Genomic DNA, 25,556 nt, shown 5'->3' on the forward strand with positions numbered 1-25,556 from the left:
AAAATAGTCACGTGACGCGCTCTGACATTAAATACATACATCACATAAATACAATAGATCAACGCTACTTTTGTGTCATCGAAGGGTAACGCCCCTTTTTAGGGGAAAACAAACGGATTCCCCTGACAACAGAACTCGCTCAAAAAATGTCACAAATATACACACTCTCTTTGCTGGCCGAGGACCGTGAGCGGTATTTAAAGAAGCTGCTGGATACAGGGTTACAGAGGTGTCCTTTTGGAATGTTTGAAAACTGGATTAATGACCCAACGCAGTGGCCAAATATGGACTATTCAGACATCTACCACTATCTCATGGAATCACCAAGTAAGTAATGTTAGCCTTTTTTTTGTCATTAACACACTCACAGTATGACAAACTAGAAGATGAGGCCATGTTGCTTGGATCATATTTAACTTGATTTAAGCTATTGACAGTTTTGTTGTCGACTAGCTATAAGTTACTAGATAGAAAGACGAAGCTGCTAGCAGCTAACGTTACGTGATTAGCTCTCACTAGGTACGCTACCTTGGCTGTTAACTGATTTTACTGTTGAAATAGTGGCAGGCTAGGACTAAAGTGGACGTGGCTGGTTTCTGCTTGTGTCTAGAAAGTGCTAGGACTTTGAAAGTTGTAAAAAGGTTTACAGTGTACGGAAAAATGTGTATTGGACCTATGTATGTTTGGGGCTGTCAAATTGGATGTTGTGACATTACGCTCTCCTATCTAGCCTAGAAGGCTTAATCTACTGCCGTTCGTGTTGTTACATGTAGCCCAGAGCAGTGGTTGTCGAAAAGTCATATAGGCCTAGTGCTAATCTTAAGATAGAGCTGACACCACTATAGCCAGAAATGATAAACAGTGTAACTGTTTGTGTCTGACAGGCCTGTATACATCGGAAACAATGAAAAACAAAAGGTCCCTGGAGGCCCATAAATTTTCGTCAGTGGTTGGGTCCAGGCTGTTTTACACATAAAAACAGACAAGTGCTTTGTTTTTAAAAGCAGTGTTAAACCTTCTTGGAGGGTGACTAACAAGCCCCACAACACCTGGGTAGCTGTGGAAGATAGTGGCAAAGCTAGAGCAGCTCACTGCGACTGCATGGCAGGGTAGGAGATCCGTACTGTTGACTTGTTGTCACGGTTCATCAATCCATGTGTTCGTTTTGTATATCTGTTGGTGTGTTTTGGTTGTGGGGTTGTGTATGTGTGTAGTGCTTGTTTGTTGCTTAGCACCGGCTGATTACGCTAACTGCCGTCAGCTGCAACTAATCTACTACTTGTTAGCTGCCTTTATCTAGTTGGAGGTTTTCATGCAGGGTGTCGGTTCGTTGTTCATGTTTTTTTGTATTCTGTCACCCAGTACCTGTGTCCTAGTTCCTTGCGGGCTCTGCCTGTTTTCCACGGAACATCCAGTTTGCTGAGGGATCATCCGGAGGTTGTTCCTGTCGCTGTCCTGTGTCCTCGCTGTTCTCCAGTCCAGTTCCTCTCCTCTCGTGTTGTATCTTCCAGGTCGCCCGCCTGTAAAAGTGGTGTTTTGAGATGCTCTCCTCTCGTGTTGTGTCTTCCAGGTCGCCCGCCTGTAAACGTGGTGTTTTGAGTTCCCTGTCTTGTCCATCGTCAATAAACTGTTTCACTTGCACTTGGATTTTGAGACTCATCATTGTGACAGAACGAACCAACACCCTGCATGAAAACCTCCAGCTAGATAAAGGCAGCTAACAAGTAGTAGATTAGTTGCAGCTGACGGCAGTTAGCGTAATCAGCCGGTGCTAAGCAACAAACAAGCACTACACACATACACAACCCCACAACCAAAACACACCAACAGATATACAAAACGAACACATGGATTGATGAACCGTGACACTTGTGCTCACGTTTTCGTGGAATTGACACTGTCTTTTTTTTATTTTTTTTTACCCAAGACTAGGTGAAAGCTGTTCCAATGTGGGTGCAGTTCTGTATAAATTGGAAGCCTCAGTCCGCCTGGGCATCACCATCACTGTAAGTACCAGTATAGCCTGCCAACGGAACGCTGTTTCAACAAAAAAAGTTGAGCCTTCAGAAATCCGCTCAATAGATTTTGGAGGCAGAGGCAGGAGAGTCATAGGTAAGGTCAAAAGATTCATCCCCAAAGCCTCAGCAAGCCAACAGGCACAATTTTTACAAATGCTACATGCGATAGGTGAATGTCCTGTGGTGCTGAGTACTTGCAGTAAATATGCAGGCTCCACACCACTCCTCGTGGTTTGAAACACTAACCTTTACCAAGGAAGAGGCAGATAGAGTGGAGGCAGAGACTGTAATGAGGCAGCCTGTAAGGCCTGGCGTAGTCACAGAGTAGGAAGAATCACCAGCTCGTTTGCTCACACTGTTCTTCACACTAATCAAGAGAAACCCTCAAACACTGTAATCACAACAATCATGTCAGAGGCTAACAACATAAATAGTCCTTACCTTAAGTGGGGAAGAGACAATGAAAAACATGCCCTAGAGACCTACAAATATGCACTGGGCATTGGCCCAGCCATTGACCAATTATCTACCAACATATTGGTAACTGAAGGTGTATGCTAAGTGCATGAAGGATTAAGAGTGTACAGATCAGGCTTTAGAATCAGCCATGAGAGACCATACTTTGGTGCATCATGTGATGCCTATGTGTCATGCGATTGTTGCGGCAAGGGTTTGGTGGAGGCAAAGTGTCCGTATAAGTGGGCAGGTCAGCAGTCAGTCAGTTGGACAGATGATGAGAAAGGGCACCTTTCCACATCGTTTTCTTTGAAGCCCAACAATTCTTACTACACTCAGGTACAGTTTACTCTGCAAAGGCAAAGCTATACACAAAGAAATCAGTAGCTGTCAACAGAATTGTGACATTCTTTAACAAATACTGTAGGCACATTTTAATAATACTTCCTTTCCCCCTTCCTCCTTGCCAAAGGTTCAGCTGCAAATGTTTGTGTGTGCAGCACAGTATGCAGACTTTGTTACTTGGAGCCCACAGCAGACCACCATCTTTAGAATCTTAAAAGATGATGAATTCATTCACGGAATGGTGGATGTGATCAGCAGATTTTGGGGAAAACACATCCACCCACGATTGATGACAACAGTACTACAAAGTGAGGTGAGAAAAATAATAATCTTTTTTAAATAATCTATAAAAAAAATAGAGACACTATTGAACATATTTTAGTATTTATTTAATAATACTTTGTGCCATGTTCACAAGTGCTGCACAAACATTTACAAGTTTGCCAACTGTTGCTTGCCCTTGTTTTTTGTCCCATGCAGACTGAAACAGACAGCGAGGGAGTGGACCGTCAAGGATGTGAAAGCGACTTTTCAGCACACCAATCACCCGCTCTGTAAGGACGACAACAACCAAAAAGGAGTGTTTTTTTATTGACTTTTCAAATAAAACAGTATTACAATAATCTAGTTTTACTTACCAATATGAATCCGGATGTTTGACTTCCTACGAGACATTTCCACCATTCCTCCATTTAGTGAATGACGGTGTTAGCAGCTCGACACCGAGCAGGGCAAAGTCATCCTGGAGTGTAAACCCCCTGTCTGCTAATATCTAGAGATTTAAAAAATCCACCATAATATTGCATTGTATCTACTTTGTTCACTGTTGTACATTTCTTGTAGTTAGAGTATAATTTTGCTTCAAGAAAGCATACATAATAGCAATGATATCTAGCCTTTTATTTCAATATGGGATCTGAGAGTGTGTAAAGACATTTCTTGTGACACTCACCTAGCTTTAAGGTTGCAGGGGTACTCTGTCCTGATTTCAAAACAATCTATAATTGCTGTGAGTCGTGGGAACTGGGCCTTCATTTGTGGAGGTATCAGTGAAAAACATTCCCTATCAGGCCAGTGAACTAAAAAGGAAATTTTCCCATACATCAGGTCAAGCCATCAGATAAAAACTTGCCTGACAGTTGTTTGAGGCATTTTCAGAACGTGACTTAAGAAAAAAAAGGATGGGTTTTGACGTAGTTTTATCAGTGAAATAAACAGCTGGTCCCGTGGTGGAAGGGAGATGTAGCCTCGCCTCTTCACGAACTGGTTAAGAAATGTAAATAGGTTCAAAAACATCGTCCAGCTGAGTCCAGTCATCTGTCGGCACTTTCCATCATTTTCCTCCAAAGAATAAGATGACAGGCAGTTCCTTGGCTCACGCATTTCATCAGGGACATCGTCGGCATCATCGTTGTCAGCTGGGCAATGGTCTTCATCTAGAACTAACGAGAAAAATAAGTTGCTTTAGCCCGCACATTTAAACCCAATCCAGCTTTAGCCTGACCATCTTAATACAATCTCAACGAGTGCATGTCATTAAACTTACTTGTAGTTAGATCTGGGCTCACAGCAGTCGTTTTTGCCACCTTGCGTTTGAGAAGGGGTGACGTCTGCTCAAGTTTCCTGGCGTGTTTATACCTATTTAATTTCTGGTTTGGGTCTGCCACAGTACGGTGAGGAAATATTGTGGGCACAAAATCCGGGTGCAGGGGTTCTTTAACATGATTTCCTGGAATTGGTTAAACATTGTAAAATACCATTTCAGTACATGCAAATGGTATAAAAACTCTGGTATACACCCTAGGCAGTATCCTAGCTGCCTAGCCATAGCTAGATGCTAGCTAGTGTAGTGAAGTACTGCTGTTGCGTGCCGTCCTCTTTGCGTGTGTTGACTCCGCCCCTGACACGTGACGCTAATTGGCGCCTAATTCCGGGGCGTATATTAAGGTGTTAGGGTTTCCACCGGATATGGCGTTAATGTGCAACCGTCTCTTGAGCGCATACGTATTCCCCCGTCTTTGTCTGGCACTCTGGTCGGAGGTGAGTGCAGCGGCCGTTGATTGTGTTTCAGTATATCGGGTTTCAAGCGATTAACCGTGTTACCCTCGTCAGGTGCTGGGCTGGTCGTGGACAAGCACATAAGGTGTTGCCACCATTAGTAATGTGCGCCGTCGTCGGATTCCAACGTAATGATCGCTGCAGGATTAATATATATCTTTAATCGCTGGTGTGCTGACTGGCTTGCTGGTAGGTTTCTTTCTGGCCCTTGTAGTTGTACTTATTTGAGTAGTGTGTAGTGATGGGGGTTCATTTGTGCCTTCCAGCTCTTTATTGTGAACTTTGTTCAACTGTTGGCTGCTGGATGAATGACGCGACTTCTACATGTTGGTAGGTGCGGTTATTATATTATGATGATTGAATGTGTATTATATTAAGTATGTATTTGAGCTTATATTCGGGCTTTTGCAGGTGAATTAACCCGCCTGTATAAGGACACCTGAAGACTGCTATGTGACTTAGGACTCTCATTGCTGCTGTCTTGTTCCCCTAATTGAATTTTGTTTTCTTGTTTCCATTAGTTAAATTTATGGCCTTGTTTTCATTATTTAAGTTTATTATTTTTTTCCCATCAACCTGCTTCAGGGCAGTCGCTCACGTGTGAGCACCCTTTCGCTTTGTTGATGGTCGTTTGTTTGCTTTGAGCTATTTTTGTGTTGTTAGTAGAGTGGGTGTACTTATCCCCTTTGGTTGGTATATTTGTTTGTGTGCTTGTCTTTTGATTGGTTTATTATTTTGGGCTTTGTGATTTACTTTTGTCCCATATTTTGTGTTAATTCTGATTGCTTGTTATTTTGGTGTTTTTGTATTATGAATAATATGTTTCTTTCTTTTCGCTCATGGTGAGTGATTCCCTGCTCGTTTAAAGGAACGGGAGATTGTGAATGTTAACCGGCCTGCGAACCCCAGTCAGGTTGGTCTGTAGTGACCGGTTCACAGTCTCTGAAACCGAGGAGGGAATTTCGGGGTGTTTTCTGTTAGTTCTGAGTGTTATTTTATGTTGGTTTGTACATTGTGTCATATAAATTGGTTACCCACTTGTGGGTACAATTATTGTTTTGTAATTTGTACTTCTTTGTGTTCTAGGTACCGTGAGTCCGGAGCAGGCGGGCTAGTTGCTCTATTTTGGTGGTGGGTCCTGATAAGACACCGTGTGTGTGGTCTGCAACCCATAGTGATTGGTCTTGGTTGACGTGAGTCGGTGTGAAGTGTAGTGCACGTGTGGGTGCTCCTTTACCATCGCGGGTGTTCGCGACGTCTGGCACTAGCTCGCCTTGCTTCTGGTAACCACGAGTACTGTGAATTCTTTATTGTGTGTTGTGGTGATGAGTGAGTCTAACTGACTGGTACGCCAGCATTTTATGTTTGTCCAATAAAGGATATTTTTGTATTTTGTATTATCCACTTCTCAGCGTCTCTGTGTCAGGGCAACTTCGAACCTGTGTGTCCTTAGTAGGATACTTCCCTGGCTTAGCGACCAGGGTGGCGTAGTCGACTCTCTCTCTCTCTCTCCCTCTCTCTCTCTTTCTCTCTCTCTCACGGTCCATTAAACGTAACCTAAACCCCCCTCCCCTGCTTGCCACACTAGCACTAACTGGCTTAGTTGGTATGGTAACGAAATTAAAGCCAGTAACTAGCAAGTACACTACTTCATGTTAAATACAGACAGTTTGGGGGGTTGAATTAATGAAATAATCGGCTTACCTGTTATGAAATGCTTCCCACATACATATGTGTGAGGGGTCTGTGGGTCCCATAACCCTCCATCTGGTGATTCCCTCTTTATCGCCTGAAGCCATAACATTCTTCTTTCCGCTTGTTTTATTCGGCATGGTAAAGGTATACATTTTAAACCGGGTGTTTTAAAAACATTTGAGCAGCTCACCACGCAACAACTTTTGGGCATGTTATTTTTGTTCTTCTGTTACCGGAGTAAACAGAATTCAGACCGTGTAACAATTTGGAGAATCCAGACCGTTTGTTTTCCCCAAAAAAGGGGCGTTACCGTTCGATGGCGCAAAAGTAGCGTTGGTCTATACCAGAGAATGTCTAATATGGGGAGAACGTTCACTCAGTAAACTTCCGGCTTATGAACTGGTTGCAGTTCCACTCTGGTTCCATATGAGGGCGCTCACAGGACAAGTGCAGAATGAATGGAGGTCAATGGAGCTATACCCCTAAAAATCCACTTTTCTCAGGATATATTTTTTTGTCTAGTAATTTGAATGTTGTATTCAAAATTAAAAATTACTCATTGCTGGGTGTTAGATTTTTTAGAGTCACTCATTTGCTTTAAAAAGTCTTTTAAAAATGTCAATGACGTCATACACATCGTTCCACCAGAGATACTGCTTTACGGCAATCCTTCAGTCACTTTGGTTGTTTCGTGCTCTGCACTTTCTTTTCTCTTGAGGCATCGACAACACAGCTGACACAGGTAAATACACGTGCTAGAAGAGTTTTTGTTTTGTTGTTTTTAAACACCACGCCGAAAATACACACTCACATTCTGTTCCCGCTTTGGATGCCACGATGCCATCAAGCGGTATCTCTGGTCGTAATCAGTCCTTCACTGACCAATCAGCGTTCATTAGCAGAATGCTAGCGTGTAATGGGCAACAACAACTCAACCTGTAAGAAATCGAAAGGACATAAGTACTCATTCATTTAACTTTCGACCTATAACCCATGTTGAATTTGTAAAATCTACAATCAAATCTGAGATTTCTCAACGGCAATCGGGTGAAAGCCGGCAAGTACATAAAATAAGCTATCAAAATCTTGACAAAATGAGCAGTAGTCTCTGCTTTCAAACGCTGGGGGCGTGTCCGCCAGCTGCGCTGTAACTACGCCCACTCGTGGTAAAGCTGCCGTTGCCACAATCAACTGTCACCCGCTACAGCCGGAATGGATGCTCCTAGCAGCTTATTAGGTTAATTGTAACATAAGCACACAAGGCAACTTACACTCATTGGTGGGCACGCACTGCCGATGATGTCACCAGTTGTCGGCGCGACAGAATGTAGGCCGAGGCGGGAGATAGTCGTTCGGCCCCATTCACCAGTAACAGCGGATTATCAGTGAATCCCAGTTGTCTCCGACGAAAGTTTATAAAACTATTCCGTGTAAAATGATCACTACAGAGGCGGGTTTTGGTGGTGATCCTCAGCTCTCCATCAAGGTAGCTCTTCACAAAATTAATCCACCTCTTCTTGATGTGATCGTATTTAGTAAATTTAAATAAGGACACCGATCTGTTTTGTACGTGAACGCATCCAGGTAGTACGCATTTCCGTGTCGAAGACATAGCTAACTAGCAAACTGTAGGCTGTAGTAACTAATAATACTGACAGTAACTCGCGATTGAGCGGCAAACTGATGCAATGCGAATGTGCTCTATTTATATTGTTAGGGGAGCGGCCAACCTCAGGAGCTCCAGTGCGTCATCAGGTAGGGGCGTGTCCAGGAGCTCAGGGGCTCCAGTGTGTCATCGAGTACCCTTTTACCCCCGCCCAAAAAATCCGTAAAATATCAATGGTGAAAAACTGTTTAACGGTGTAACTCCACAAATCAGTACTTCACAGTTCACAGTCTTTGTAATGTGTTTTAGCAATACATTTCGAACATTTATAATGTGTTTAGAATTTTTTTTTTTAATTGCCTTTAACAAATCTGTAAATGTGGGATCCTGAAGTGGTTGTGAGTCCCTCAGGCAGATCATATACACCTGTGTGATGGACTGTTGATGTGTTGTTTTAGATGTTATGATCAGTGATGGATGAAGCAATAATGAGTTTTGGATGTTAAACAGTGTGATACATGGATTTTACATGGACCTAAAGCATATTTTGTCTGTAATTCATGGCTTTCAGTAGAAATGAGTGGAATTTTGCCATAAAAATCTTTAAAGGCTGTTTTCTCAAAATGAGTTTTTTCTCACACTCCTAGAGACGATTTTCCACTTAGCAATGCTCATATGCACCAAACTTTACAGTCGTATTCCTAACTATATTGTGAAGGTTTGTCCTGAGGGATTTGTTGATATATCATTCTTGGCCTGATTTATATGACATTTTATGCCTAAAAATAGTGCAGGAATAAATCTGTTAAGGATATTGGATGTATTTTCTTATACACAGGGTAATAAAAGGAGATATTCATAATCCCCTCTGGTAATTTCTTTTCATTGAATATATTAACAAATTGCAAAAATAATTTTGAACCTTGTTTTTTTCAATGGTCAGATTTGTCACTTCAAAATATATGCAAATTAGTGCATATTTATTTAGATATAGCCTGATTAGCATATTTAAACATAAAATTACAAAAAAACTTGCAATACATTTTTTTCTCCTATTCATGTAAGTAATCGACTGGTGAAGTTTCATGGTGATATCTATAAGTAAAAATTTTTACCCTATTCACATGTGGTGTCTCGCCTTAATTGATAAATCTTCAGCTCAGTCAGTTTTCTCAGAGGATGACCCAAGTTTGACTTTAAGATCACCAGTACTGAATGATCAGTATTATGTCAGTTTAGTAGATGATCCAACTCTAACCTCTTCTTTTGGCATCAAAAGAAAAAGCATGCACAATACTTTGCAGTATTTCAATACAGGGGAAAACTATGCAGTTGACATCAAGCATGATATTTTGGAAGGGGTTGGTCAACATGAGATCAAACTACTTTTTGAATATCTAATTAAACATTTAATCTCTAAAGAAAGCTTGTTAAACAGGACGTATGCTTTTAATTATGGTTATTTGGAAACTTAAATGCATCGCAACAACACTGTGTTTAGTCACTCACAAACATACCTTTGATATTTGGTGGCTTGGTACCAGAGGATGATTTGCACTGGCGCTTGTTACTCTTGTTGTTGAACATCATAAACACTGTGTTCTCTTACTCAATCACTGAGGGGATGACAGTGTATTTAAAGCACCTTATTGTTGAAAATCACAAACTCTTCAAAGAACTGTACACATCAAAAAACTTGCTTCCAAAACATAATTTCATGGTCCACTCCCCTAGATGCATTAGAAAGATTGGACCACTCATTCATATCTGGACCATGAGATTTGAAGCGAACCACACATTTTTTTAAAGACTGAAGAACTTCAAGAATTTGACTGTATCGCTTGCAAATAAACATCAGTTTGCAGTAGCTTTGCTGTTGAGTCTGGTCTGTCCTTGAATTTTCAAAAGATTTAACTGCATATCTCCTTGTTGATTCACAAGCCACTGTCAATCTCACAAAGTGGGTAAAATGTTGTGGTGTTGAGTATCCTGTTAGACTCTTTGTTTGCACAGGTTCTGATGAAAACCTGCCACTTTTCAGTCTAATAACCTCAATCATTTTACACAATGGTAAAGTGTTTTGTTTTGTTGTGTGTTTTTTTTTTATTGAGCATGAAATGTGTTTCCATGATCACTTCCATGCTTTTCAAGTGAGTGAAACCATACCATGGAAGATACTGGTTATAGAAAAGGCATTTCAAATCTGTTGATGCCCAAATGTCATACGGGTGTGATTCACAATTTTGAGTTGTATCAGAGAGTTGTATTATCTGCAAATGTGTTCACTGTGAAGTTGTTCCTTGTTACTTAACCTGATGTCTCTATAAGTCTCCACCTCAGGCTACACAATCCTACTGCACTACGTTTTAAAAAAAATAATCCTGCAGGCTTGATTTTATAATGCAGTGATGTGTTGACAATGTTTTATACAATTTTAAAATGTTTAGTTGCCACTCTGTTAGCTGCATAAATGTACATGTTTTGCTGTTAGATTTTAACAGTATTTTTACAGCAATTATTTTAAAGTGTGTCCATACATGGAATTTCTAAACCTAATGTATAAATTTGCTCAAATAAAAGCAATAAGTTGATAGTATAATGTTCAATGTATCATTTTCACATGAAACATTATATTGAGTTAAATAAATGTTAACTCTAAGAAGCAGTGACGTACTGGGACTGAAATTCAGCCCGGGACTTTAAGATGGAGAGGCCTTTTACGCGAGTGCCCTTGGTGCACGAGCAGAAGGATTTTTTTGTAGTTATTTTAATTCTAATAGTGTTTTTATGGTATAAAGAGAATCAGATTACACTGAATACCTTCAAGAAATTTTAGGATGATACCTGCCTCTTCAGGTAGTATAAGCAAGTCACCACTGCACTGAACACAACCAGGTCAGCAAAACCTAATCTCGAACACTTAAGTCACAGTATACTGCTAACTACCAGCATGTCATGTGTACAGTCATTTGGAGTGATAAAATAGTTACAAATACTACCAAATACCCACTCAGATACTCAAAAACTACAATGCAGTCCCATAAAATAGAGATTTGTGTGTGTGTCCTCACTTTCAACTCTCCCTGCCTCTGCTTACTGATTGTACAGCTGAGAAGAACACGAGAAGAACATCAGTAATAAATAAGACTAAGAATAATACATTTTCTACCTATGCATAATATGATTGCCTAGTACCCAGCCCTGCACTCTGCCCCTGTACCTGTCCTTGTTTTTGTGCTGGTTCCATTCTCCTCATCCTCCAGCTCTTCTTTCTCTTGCTGCTTTCCTTCCTCCCCCTTCTCATCAATATGACTGCAGGGGTCATCATCAACCTGTCCCTCTCCAACACTGACCTTAACAGCTAATATACATATACAGACATACATAGATTCCTTGCTTATAGAAGGATGTTGTCTGTGTGTGACGACAAACTGCTGTTTATAATATATAATATATCTATAAATATATAATTTATGTAAGGGATAATGTATAGCGAGGCGGTTGTTATAGCGTTTGTATTCGCTATAGCAACCGCCTCACTATACATTATCCCGCTTATTACATGTCTACCTACCAAATAAATCAATAATTTCACACAAAATATTGATTTAAAAAGCAGTGTATTGATTTAAAATCGATTGTATTGCTTCCGCTAAAGAAAATAGTCTGTTCCGTCTCTGAACTGCATCCATGGCAACGCGCTGTTTTTCATGGCAACGGTGTGTTATACTTAACAGCGGTCTCTTATCAAGAAATAACACCGCATGCTACATTGCAATTCTACCAAGCCATTTAATAAATGCCTTTATTTAAATGCAAATATAAACAATTTCAGTGTGTAATAAATCACTAATATATCCCTAATCGTGCACCTGTCCTGTCCATGCTGCTGGGTCCTTCCTCATCTGCACCTCCTGCTGCCACAGCACTCTTTCCACTACGGAAAAGGTCTGTTAATTTGGCGCATTTAGCTGCCTCTTGTGCCAAATATCTTTTCTTTTTAATTCTTATTTTTTCGGCCCCACCCATTTCTTTCTCTTCTTTCCATAGACAGTAATCTCTCCTTTTCGCCATTTTTACCGTCCGTCTCTGTTGCATTGCATTCACACAAACCCGCCAAACATGAGTAAAAGTAAACTCCTTTGATCGGCGCCTAGTTAGAGCCAATCGGATGTCAGGAAAAACGAGGATCAGTCCAAGTTAAGAGGGGCCGCTCGCATCCCTCCTCAGATTGAAAGTATTGGTTTGGCCCGGTCTGAATCACACACACACAGCATTCCGCTTCAGGCAGTAAGCGGCCGGTTAGGCCGGTCGCGTATCATTAACGAAAAAAAACAACAACTCTTAGACCACCGGCCGGTCTTCGGCCTGAAATGGACCGGCCGTTCGGGATTGTTCCCGGTATTCCCGATGGCCAATCCGCCCCTGCTAAGAAGTGTTAAATTCTTTTTTTTTTTTTTTTCCCCGCCACCACCCCCCCTCTTCGGAGGACAACTTTAACCTAGAGTACATAAGTGAAGGGGGGATTATAGCACCATGTACACAGTGTGACACGTAACATAGGGCACGACAAGGTGACAGACAAACAACAACAGAAAAATACACAACTTGAGCAAAACTATTATTATTATTATTTTCTTGTTGATATATTGACGTGTTAAATTCAATATATTTTTTAAGTGTTGATTTTTAAGTTAAGGAGTTAGAGTTAGTTACTCGCGTAGGATTAGCATTTTAACTCCAGAAAGAGTTCAATTTTAACTCTGAAAAATTGTTAATTAAACTCCAAGAGCAGAGTTATTTTAACGCTGCGCTGGAGTCTAAATGATGGTCACGCATGCACACTCAGATTGAGTTGATTTTAACTCTCAGGTTATTCCAAAGACAATTTGCTGTGTATGACCCCTTTAAAGGGCACCTATTATGCAACATTCACTTTTACATGGTGTTTGAACATAAACGTGTGTTGAGTGTATGTGTGGCAATGTGTGGCAGTATGTGAGCAAAACCACCCTAGAATGATAAAAATCCACCCAGTGTTTTTTTTTACAATCTCAATAAATCATAAGCACTGTCTCGGAACGAGCTGTTCTACGATTCGGCTCAATGTGACGTAGAATTGAGCAAGCCCCACCGACGTGGTTTGATTGACACCGACGTGGTTTGATTGACACTGTGGTTTTGGCATAGACCCGGCCCTCAGTGATCTATTCACCATCCTCCATTGTTTCAATGACAGCCGGTGTTCTGAAGATTTGTGCTGCCTTGTCGAAAATGTCTCCTAAGAAACATAAGTGTTCTGTTGTGGGATGTAATTCGGTTGTTAAGTCTGACGTCACGCATGACGTTTAGCCTCTTCCGGGTCCAAGCGCTCCGCTCGTCCAGATCTAATAACAATGGCGGAACCTGTTAATTTATTTACGATCACGTCCTACTTTAGTGATGCACCCTTGGCGGTCAAAAAGGGTTTAAACTCTTTTAACTCCAACAGAGTGGTTAGTGTAGCTCATCATTCAGGTGGCATAATTAAGGGTAGAGTCCAGGCATCAATGAAAAAGAAGGTTTACGAGGTTGAGGTGAGTTAGCTGTAACGTTAAGCTAGCTAGTTAGTTGACATAAGGTGATATTCCTTGTTCTGGATGAGGTACTTCAAAAATATATATATATTTTTTATTATAAAAACGAAGATTAAAACGTAAAAATGTGACAGACAGGTTTTATAGGGTTTAGTGAACTTAGGCTAGTCAATTTAGTAGTATGATCTGACAGCCCCGGGTTAGCTACAGAAGTATTGTTATGATAAACAGCGCTGGCAGCAATGTGTTTTAGAAGTGTTTAGGGTGAGGGTTAAAGTGTTTTCAATACAGGTGCACGTTGAGGGTCAGGCAGTCAGGTACAGCACATGCGAGTGCCCAATCGGCAGAGACAAGTGCCATCATATGGCAGCTTTGTTGATTTGGGCAGAAAAAAATGTGTCCCGCACCGACGTGGAATGTGTGTGGAAGCAGGCTAACACTCCGAAGGGGGACGAAATTGCAGCCAAGAGAGTGTCTGAGATGACACCATCCACAACACTAGGTTTGTCATAAGTTTGTTGATGTTGCGGGGTTTCAATTATTTTCTTAACTACGTAATGTGGTATAAAGCTATTGCTAATAATATTAATCGTATTTATGAAACTCTTCTAACATACACTCACGGTGTGTTGTAGTGCAGCTAAAAAATCATGATCATAAGCTTTATCACCATATTGAAATTGACCAATTGCAAGACATGTGAGGCTGAGATGTACACTGTGATATTTTTAATGCTTAGATTGTGTGCTATAAATAAATGATCATAATAAAAGGCTATTATATTGAGAGAAATATCATTACTCATTTTATTCATTTCATCGTTATAACCAGTTTTATACCATTATTTCAGCTGGCATCAAAAGACCTGTCACCCAGGAGGACAAAGAATGGGTTCAGGCATCCCTGTTGCAACTTGGGCGTTTTACAGGGATGGGGTGGATTTTGAGTCCAGAGACGCCTCAGGTAAGATTTTTTACTTTGGTACTTTCATGTTCCTTTAAAATTAGCAGAAACATCACAACTACACTACATTAAATTGATGACAAGTTGGGTAGAGTTTTGTCATCCAACACAATAATTGTGTACAATGTTATACAAAAATTTGGTAAACCACACGCATGTATGTATGTAAACCATTGCTTTCATTTCGCATGTATTTTGTATACACTATGTGTATTTATGTGGTATGTGTATGTACATGTGGACACCTCACTGACTAAACAACTTTTGCCTAACTTTAAATCTAGACTCTCCCAATCAAGATGTTTGATGGGCTGGTGACCAGCCCAGGTTTTGTCCAAGCTGAGGACAAGGCTCTATATGTGCTGTCAATGCTTGCTGTTAATGATCAGGAGAAGCAGCAGATTGAGGAAGCAACAGTTGGCCAGGCAAAGAATGCATTATGGTAAGAAAGCTTATTAATAAATACACCCCTGCTCTAAGAGAATGTTAGTTTCTTTCGATAAATGTACTTATTGTAAGCTGATATGGATAAAAGTGTCTGCTAAAGGCTGTAAATTTGCTCAGAATTTAGAAAGTGCGCTGCAGAATGTCAGATTGATTTTACATGAAACTGTAATGCCAATTGTTGAGCAAAATTGATCTTTCTCATGGTTGGTTTCTTTTAACAGGTTTGCATATCGCAAGAAAAGGATAACAGCAAGTAACTTTGGTTTGGTCTTGGCAGCAATCAAGCAGAAGTCTTACCCTCCTTCCTTATTCAAAACCCTGCTTGGCCAGTACAACCTCAAAGAAGGATCTAAAGTAAGTTGTAGTTAATAAGTGAATATTTAAAATGAAGGCATCTGTGTCTAAGAATACACTTATTAAGACTAAGTGGAATTTGTCCCCTCCCGCCAAGGCATGTGATTGGGGAATCCTGCATGAGCCAAGGGCAAAGCAGGAATACACTGAGCGCACTGGTGTTTTTATACAAGAGAGGGGACTGTTCCTGTCTGATAGCGGCCTGCTTGGTGGATCTCCGGATGGGACGGTGTTTGGAAACTGCATGATTGAAGTCAAGTGTCCGTGGTCAGCCAGAACCAAGACTATCCTGCAGGCAGCGGAGAGTAGGGACTTTTTCATGGAGTTCGATGAAGTGGTTGGTTCCCTGACGCTAAAACAAACTCACAACTACTGGCATCAGATCCAGGGAAATCTGCACCTGACCGGAGCTAACAGCTGTCACCTGCTTGTGTGGACTCCTCTTGACCTTGTCCTTCTACCAGTGCTCAAAGACCCTACATGGGCTCTGAACATTGACACTCTGGAAATATTTTATAAAGATTGTTTCCTACCATACATTCTCTCACAGTTGTAAGTGCTGTAAAATGTGCAAATAAATGAAAATGTGACATTTCACACGAGCCAGGTAATTTATTTATTATACATATTTATTTTTAATTATTATTTAACATCTATATTATGTCACAAATTTTTACATATTTATTATTATAGTTTGGTAGGCCCTTCATGCTACAGAACTTATAAAGGTAACACTTTATTTTACAGTGTGTTACATTTGTTGCATGTACTTACATAGTTACATAGTAATAACAGTAAATGATGCATAATTACATGCAACTAACCCTCAACCAAACCCTAATCCTACCCTAACCCTATAGTAAGTACATGTAGTTAATTAATATTACTCAGTACTTCAATATATAATTACACTGTTACAATGACACCTTAAAATAAAAAAATATATAATTAAAATAAAACTATAAATACAGTTATTTATATACAGACATGAATTACACCCAGAATTTCATGTATATACAATAGTTAACTCATCCAATTTCACGGAGAATGGGTGTTTGTAAATTTGTAAGACACACACACACTTTAAGTATCTTGTTTATATTTTGTTTGAACTGGTATGGAATGTGGTCCAAAATGTGAAACAATTTCAGTCGCTGAATTGAACGCTCCACATGTATCCTAGCTTTTGAAATGAATCGGTTGTTGTTCACTTCCTCCTGCGTAAATTGTCCATTGACGAGGAAAGACGGGATGTTCAGGGAAACTCCTTCTGGCAAAATGTCCCGAATTGTGAAGCCCTTGTCTGCCACAACCATATCGCCAGGATGTAAATGTTGGAGAAGTCCACAGTTAGCTGTTATTGCCTTGTCTGAGGCACTCCCACTGTACAGGTCACTGGCAAAGGTAATAATTCCATTAGGCGCAACACCTATTAAAGCCTTAAGTGTGGTTCGTCCTTTGTACTGGCTGTACAAATGGCACTGTGCATCAAGCCTCTCTGTGTTAGAGACGGCAACCTCTGTGCAGTCGAGCACGATCCTACAGTTAGGGAAAGGCTGGAAGCAGTCTGGCAGCGATGTTTGATTCTTGCCTGTGGAGGGGATGTTGTTCTCAAGCAATCCGACATACAAAATCTCATACAGGGCACTAATGATGGTGGTGAAGATGTTGGTTACTGTGGCTGTGCTACAATTAAACCTTGTTGCAAGGTCTATGTGGCCGCAATTTAGTCTAAGCTTCATTAAGGTCAGGAGCAATTTATCAACTAAGGGCATAATTTGGACAGTCCAATCAGAATGATATTTTAGCTCAAATTTAGAAAGAAGCGCTTCCAAAAACAGGACAGTGGCAACATCAGGCAATCCAGTAAAATATTGAACTCTGTCAGGACTATTAGAAATTTGACTGAAGGAAAAAATATGCTTCTGTTTCTCCAATTGTTTTTTCAATTTTTCATTCTCTTCCCTCAGCATCTCATTCTACACCTCAAGTGCCACAAGACTTTTTGAAGTACATGGGGTCTCTACCATGTCAGCATCCATTCCGTCATCCTCACCATTGCTAGGGACCAGTTGTTTCTTTCGTTTAGGGAGATGGCTGAGGTGCTCTGGGAATTGGAAAGTCTTCCCCTCATTCCAAGCAAATCTTGATGGCCCAGCAGCTTTTCCATTGGGGAAATGCCAACTGCACACCCTAGAGTTGCAGTTTGGGATGAAGTTTTCACGTCTGTAAAAAAAAGATTTTTTTAAAGATTACTTATTATTATTTTTAGAATCAAATTACATTCATTCACCAAAGGGATTTTTTATTATTCAAAGATTACTTATTATTTTTAGAATCAATTTACATTCATTCACCAAAGGGATTTTTTATTATTCAAAGATTACTTATTATTTTTAGAATCAAATTACATTCATTCACCAAAGGGATTTTTTATTATTCAAAAGTTGTACCATGTTCCTATTGATCAGAAAGACTTATTTCAAGTAAAATTCTTACAATACCTTGCTTGCTGTACATAAAACAATCAAATAGGTTTATGAAATAATTACTGTAATTCACCTAAAGTACTTTTTCATGTTCCAAAGGTTGTAGTATTTTCCTAGTGACCTGACTGACTTACTACATGTGAAATTTTGATAACACCTAATAATACTGTCTTACATAATAATATAATACTGTAATTCACTAAAAGGGGGTTTGTTTGTTTCAGGTTGTAGTACATTAATAGACATGAGTCTGATCTTATATCTCAGACAAATGAGAAACGTTAGCAGATTATCATAACTGGTCTAATGTTTTTCCTTGCTATGTACACACATCTTCATGCTTCGACTTGTCTATAGACTGTTGCCAAAGCTAACGTTAGCTAGTTAGCCATAGCTAGCTAACTTAGTTTCATCTTAACTAGGCAGCAAAACAAGGCCTGACAAACGAAACATGATGCAAGATTTGGGTTTATAGCAACAAACAACATATAAAACCCATAGACTACATAAACCCTTTTCTTAAAGGGCTGGTTTCGCTTCAGCGCCAGTGGGTGTTAAGGATAGCACCCACTGGCGCCAAAGTTTCTTCATTCGTTTAAGATTTGTAACTTACCTTATCAACTGCAGCCATTTCCTCTTATCTTTCTCGTCACAGGGAAAGCAGTAGAATGACAGTTGAATGTCACTTGTTTTTTTTAACTCCGATCTATTTAGCAGTTCCGCATCACAATCCGTACAGCGGCGCTTCCGTAACATGAATCCGTACAGTGACCTTTTGAATCAAATGTACAATGAATCACTTCCAGGTCAAATAAAGTTATATATACCTTTGGAAACTGTGTTTTTTCATATTTGATCTTCTTCACTCATTGTCGAAGTCCACGCCCTTTGAAGACGACATTTCAGCGGTAAGTACAAGGACACCCGAGTGACGTTTAAAAATGGCGGTGGGCGGGGATCTCGCGTAGACTCCGGTGAAGGAGGGAAGAGAGTCAGCGAATGAAATGAATGAAGTTTTGGTCATGTGGTCTATAGTATTGAAGTTAAACGTAATGGTTATTGGTGTTGAACATTTTAAACCTAAAATGTGTGTTATAAGGTTAATAAAACCCCATTTTAAACAGCGGTTTAAAAACTATGTTCACGAGGTCTTGGAAACGACCTGAGGTGACTGAATGCGCCATTTTTCGTAATGAACAATATTTTGCAGATCAGCGATATAAGGACGTTAAAGTCAACCAAAGAGTCAAATCTGAAGTAAATTGTGTCATAATGAAATCTAACTACTATAAGACACCCTGCACGATGAGGTAGGGTGTCCATAAACAAAGTTAAAGCTAGCAGCTTAAGCAGAAGAAACTGCACTTTGACTGCGCTAGAAACAGCTTTTGCTAAACGCTTTTTTACCACCCATAGCAGTAATTAAAATAAGTCCCCCAGGACAAATGTAAACATCTTGTTTTTTCAACCCAGTGATCTCAAATATCTAGCTAATGAATACATGAATGAACAGTGTTATACCCATTTTATTAAGTTTATATACATAGTTATAATGTAAACCACCCCAGGAAAAATTTAAACATTTTGCTTCAACCCAGTGATCTCAAATAACTAGCTAATGAATAAATACATAATTAATTAATAAATAAATAACTAGCTAATGAATAAATGAATGAACAGTGTTATACCCATTTTATTAAGTTTATATACATAGTTATAATGTAAACCACCCAGGAAAAATTACACATTTTGCTTCAACCCAGTGATCTCAAATAACTAGCTAATGAATAAATGAATGAACAGTGTTATACCCATTTTATTAAGTTTATATACATAGTTATAGTGATCTCAAAGAACTAATGAACAGGCGAATGAATGAACCATATATTCTTTATTTTTTAAAATCAAACAAAACAGAAAACTCAAGTCTTTTGTGTGCGTTTTCAGAAAATGCCAAAACAAAACAAAACGTATAAAAAATGGTCCGAAGAGGACATGAAGGCAGCCCTGGAGGAACTGGAGGCAGGGCAGAGCCTGAGAACGGTGGGGGTCCGCTACGGCATCCCCCACAACACTCTTCAGGACCATCGGCGAGGCCGCTACGCCTACCAGCCCCACCCCAGCCGTGCCCTCCTCCCGGTGGAAGAGGCATCTTTAGTTGCTTATATCATTTGGATGGGCAGGCACGGCTTCCACGTGACAAGGGCCGTAGCGACGTTGATGGCCACTGCTATTGTCAAGGCCTCAGGACGCCAGACAATGGTGAACTTTGAACATGGGCTGAGCCGTATGTGGTGGTGCCGTTTCCGGGAACGCCACCCGGAGCTGTCGGCCAGGACCCCCGACCCCCTGGACCGGCAGAGGGTCTTCGGTGTGACGGTGCCTCGTGTGGAGGCACTCTTCAACATATTGGAGCCCATGTTTGCCGGGAAGAGCTGGCATGATCGTCCTCACCTGGTGTTCAATTGTGATGAAACAGGCTTTGGGGATAAACAAAAAAGCAGGAAGGAGAAGGTGTATGCACAGAGGGGACAAAAACATGTGTATCGCCAAACTGTGGTCACAAGGGAGCACATCAGCGTCCACTGCTGTGCTAGCGCGGCAGGTGTGAGCATCCCCCCCATGATTATATATGGCCAATGCTTGCCCAGTAACAGTTATGCGCTAGATGGCCCCCCCAACGCCCTGTATGCCATCAGTGAGAAGGGCTACATGGATGGGCCCCTGTTCGTGAGGTGGATCGAACATTTTCTGAAGCATGCTCCGGCAGAGCGTCCACTACTGCTAACTTGCGACCAACACGAGACCCATATGTCCAAGGACGTGGTGGACCTCTGTCGGGGCAATGGTGTGGAGTTGGTGTGCCTGCCAAGCCACACTACCCATGCCCTTCAGCCCCTCGATGTGTCCCTCTTCGGGCCACTGAAAGAGGCCTTCACCAAGCTGGCTACAAATATGGGACTGGTTAGGGGAGACCTTGTCCTGGGGAAAAAGCATTTTTCTTCCATATTAAAATTTGCTTACCCAAAGGCGGCCACCGTGGCGAACATAAAGAAGGGGTTCCGGCTGACAGGTTTGTTCCCCCTGAACAGGCACGCACTGGAGGACAGTGATCAGGTACAAACAAAATAACAAAAAATAGACACTGCATAGGCTAAATACAATAGAAACAATGCAAACAATAATAAGATAATATATCTTTATATTATAAAAATAGGCCCAGATATACTAATATCTTTATCTCCTCTAATTTACATTTCAGATGATGATCATCCCTCCAGTGGCAGTCCACCCAGCCCCTCCTGCCACCACCATCACCACGGCCCAGATCCACGCAGCCCCTCCTGCCACCACCATCACCACGGCCCAGATCCACCCAGCCCCTCCTGCCACCACCATCGCCACGGCCCAGATCCACACAGCCCCTCCTGCCACCACCATCGCCACGGCCCAGATCCACCCAGCCCCTCCTGCCACCACCATCACTACGGCCCAGATCCACCCAGCCCCTCCTGCCACCACCATCACCACGGCCCAGATCCACCCAACCCCTCCTGCCACCACCATCGCCACGGCCCAGATCCACACAGCCCCTCCTGCCACCAGCATCGCCAGGGCCCAGATCCACCCAGCCCCTCCTGCCACCACCATCACCACGGCCCAGATCCACCCAGCCCCTCCTGCCACCACCATCGCCACGGCTCCTCCCGACAGCATATCAGTGCCAGTTGTTGCTGGCTGTGTAGAGTGCCCCACCTGCCATCGGCCACCAAATCCTTTGATCGCGGCTGGAATTATCCCGGCGGGGCTCGCCCACATCCTGGTCCCGCCACGCTTTGACCAATCGGCCCGGAGGAGGCGGCGGAAGCAGGTTCCTGGTGGAGCACGCTGCATTACCAGTGACGAGTTTGCATCTCACCAAGCTGAGAAGGAGAGGGAAGAGAGGGAGAAGCAGGAGGCGAAGAGAAGGAGGATGGAGGAAGTCAAGGAAAGGAAAGCATTGATGGAGGAAGAGAAGAAGAGGAAGCAGAGAGAGAAGGAGCAGAGAGAGAGGGAGAAGGCGCAGAGAGAGAGGGTGAAGGAGCAGAGAGAGAGACAGAAGCAGAGGGAGAGGGAACAAGAGAGAGAAAGAATACGGAGAGAGAGGGAGCAGGAGTGGCTCCAAAATGACATCTGTGCAGCTTGCAAGCAGCCAAGCCCCCCAGGAACTGCAACAGAGACAGTGGAGTGGGTGCAATGTGAAAATTGCACCCTCTGGTACCACACTGAGTGTGTCACTAATGTGGTACCAGAGGAGGCATGGCTGTGCAGGGAGTGTGACATGAGTCGCAATCCACAAATATGCTTATAAATAGTTTTGGTATTATTATTGTATATATTATTATTGATATATTATTGTATATATCAATTACATGTTCTATTTTATATTGCTATATTTACTGCATTCTTTGTTTATTTGTTTTAATAAATATGTCTATGTTCCTAAAACATTTATCAAAAGTGCATCAGTGTTTTCTTGTAGCACACAGTTTCCTAAAACCTAACAGCCATGTTTGATACAGTGACCGTTATTGACCTCAGTGATTAAAAAAAAAGTAGCATACTGAAACTAAATGATGATCTAAATGAAGGACTTTTGGTGGAGGATACAAGCTTTCATAATACACACAGCCTATCAAATAATGAACAGCAGAAGCTAAGAAGCTTATCAAATAAAACATTAGCAGCTAGCTGCTACCTACACACCGTTGAAAACACGTGAAGTTTATACTGAAACTAAATACACATCCAAATCGGTTATTTCGGCCTGACAACAGATAATATACATAGCATATAAAGTAACAAACAGCAAAAGTTAAGGTAATTCACATAAATTTATATATAAACGATACCTTCACGTCGTCGAAATCATGATGGCCCGTTGTACGGTTTCATGTTACGCTCCCAACAATGACTGTACGGAATCTTGTGACGCGTAACATAGTTCCCCACCCAGCGCCGCCTCAGCAAATCGCCATTTATGAGCATTTCATAGGCCAAAAATGAACCAATCAAAGCTAAGAAACGAAGATAAGACCCTCCCCCAGTAAATGACATATCAAAAGTTCATTGGTCTAATCCGTTAAGGGTTGCTCTGACGTTTTTACATGCCCGGAAGCGAGTTTTCGTGTACGGATTGTGATGCGGAACTGCTATACAACACGGGACACAGCACTGCGGCATGTTAAAACTCGGGCGAAAGCGGTAAGTAGGTAGAGAGGACCCGGCATTTGGACCCGGAAACAGTATTATCGGAGAGCGGTTACGTCACGACTTAACAACCGGATAATGTAAATAGTAGTTTTCACTTACTTCCGACATCAGAGCCACTGAAAACGCAGTGGATGGATTTTATTTACGAAGGAAAGGCGCCACTTAAACTACCAAAATACATTTTATGCTTGCGCAAATCATTTTCTGACAGACTGTTTTGTGAACGAGGGTCAATTCAAACCAGGTCTTGCTTCAAAGTTAATCCTCAAGTGTGGATCGTTGCCTACTGTTCGCGATTCAACGTCACCTCCAGTAGAAGTAAGTGTATTTTATGATTTTTGAGCAAATAACGTTAGTCATTTCAGTCGATGTCAGCCAATTCAACAACAAATGCGTCTAAAGTTGTTGTCGTCGTCGTAGGATGTCTGTGTATATAATTTAAACCTTGTTTGTATAGTGTGTAACCACACGTTTATAAATATATTTTTTAAAGATATTGTATTAAAAACTGTGCATGTTTTCTGTAAAGGCAAGGCATCAAAATTGCTATGTTTATGCAAAGGCCCGCACATTGACACGAAGCTGTAGAACGAGGGATATTGGGGAGAGTGAAACATCACATAAATGTAATTTCGTTTGTACGTAGCAAACGTTCATCACATTATTTGTGTTTGCAGTTTCAAAAAATTGCGCCGTTACGTATCACAGTTTGTGTGTGTCTCTGTGTGTGTTGCACATCCATAATTGCCAAGGGGACGCAATTACAACTCTATAAGTACATACATGTATCAAATAACCATTCCGAGACGTCCTGGTCCATCCTCATTTGTGTTTCTTCTGCCGGAGTCTCTTCATCATCTGGGTCTGATTCCTGTTCAAACATGTACGGCTGAATGCCATACAAAACAGCGAGTCTCTCACTCACTCTCAGCCATTCTGCTTCTACCGACTGTTTATTGCCATAGGTTTGCAAGTTACTCTCATCCAAAGGCAGGGCGGGGATATGCAGCTCATTTACATTTAAGGTGGTACACACCAAATAAGCTCTTTTTAAAACAGGCCCCAAAAATGACACTTTCAAATGGTTATAATAAATTGACTGTGGGGCATTTTGTGCAGAAAATTCACAAATACATTCTGGGGACACCCGAGACCAATATTACATCTTGTAAAAAGGGGCATAATAAGTGGCCTTTAAAATATGGCAATCCTGCAAAAACTTTTCAGGAAAATAAATTACTCACTTATTATGTCAGACACTTTTTCAGCCTCCAGTTGTGGCTTTGCTTCTTTTTCTTTGAAGGCATTGGAACTTTTGCCTGTGTAGCAGTGTGTTGCCAATGTTGCTCTTCCAAAGACAGCCACAAGGAGGTCTTTTGCTGCTTTTTTTGCATCTGTCCATTTCATGTGGCCAAACTGTTCGGCACCGATAGCCGTGTTTGGGACAATTCTAAAGTGAAAACAGTGATCAAACAATGATGACACAATAATTGAGTTAAAAGGTGAACTTAATAATATTTTGTTTGTTATGATGAAACCTATGAGAATCATATTCATACAATGAGATGAGATTCAGATCATAAAGAGAAAAAGTTACTGATGCCATTGTAGAAAGCACTATTTGTTTGTCAGCCATGGACGCAATTCCGACAAGACACCCCAGGTGAATAGGGTAAAAAAAAATGCTAATAGATACCCACCTTATTCTTGAGTCTGGTTGGGGCAACTTCCATTCAAAAACGAATCATTTTAAATCATAAGGTTGCCCTACAAATAAAGCTTATCCGTCAGTTTGACTGAATGAGCTGTCAATTTTCCTTCATGTTTTATTTTCTGACTTCATGAGAATAACGTAACAGTGTGTATTTTAACGTGACGTTATATCAATAATATCTAATGCAAGCAAGAGATATTTTCAGACAAGATATAATACCTATGGCAAAAGAAGTTTTTCCTCATGATCATTTAATTTTTTCCCTTTGCACTCCGCTGTAACAGTATGAAAAAGGACAAAAACTGCACATTTGTGGTCTGTTCTCACGATTTAATTTACGATATATCCAATACGATATATTATTGACATATTAATAATTCACTGGAATGCATGAAGCATCTCTCGTTTTTCTCCTCAAATCTTTAGGTCTCTCACCAGGTTTTGTTTTCACAAGTAAATACAATTTATTATCTGTCAAAATGACGGAAATTACTTTGAAATAGTATCACGCAATGCTAAAGTTAATGAACATTTTTGATTAAGGCAACGTAGGTTATATAATACAGATATATATTACAACAG

General features: G+C 41.0%; 1 long non-coding RNA gene and 1 pseudogene across 1 annotated transcript; both read right to left on the bottom strand.

Annotated features, from left to right (window-relative positions):
* Positions 1-4,181: 4,181 nt before the first annotated feature.
* Positions 4,182-6,693, bottom strand: LOC143741495 (uncharacterized). Its single transcript, XR_013205086.1, has 3 exons — positions 6,582-6,693; positions 4,366-4,548; positions 4,182-4,261 (listed from the first exon to the last, which is right to left on the bottom strand). It is a non-coding gene; the product is annotated as an uncharacterized LOC143741495 (long non-coding RNA).
* A 9,853-nt stretch (positions 6,694-16,546) lies between these two features.
* LOC143741496 (uncharacterized) lies at positions 16,547-23,230 on the bottom strand (annotated as a pseudogene).
* Positions 23,231-25,556: the final 2,326 nt, after the last annotated feature.

This window comes from Siphateles boraxobius, unplaced genomic scaffold (assembly GCF_051911475.1).
Source record: "Siphateles boraxobius isolate OS27281-9 unplaced genomic scaffold, OSU_SipBor_1 19, whole genome shotgun sequence".
NCBI classification, from domain to species: domain Eukaryota; kingdom Metazoa; phylum Chordata; class Actinopteri; order Cypriniformes; family Leuciscidae; genus Siphateles; species Siphateles boraxobius.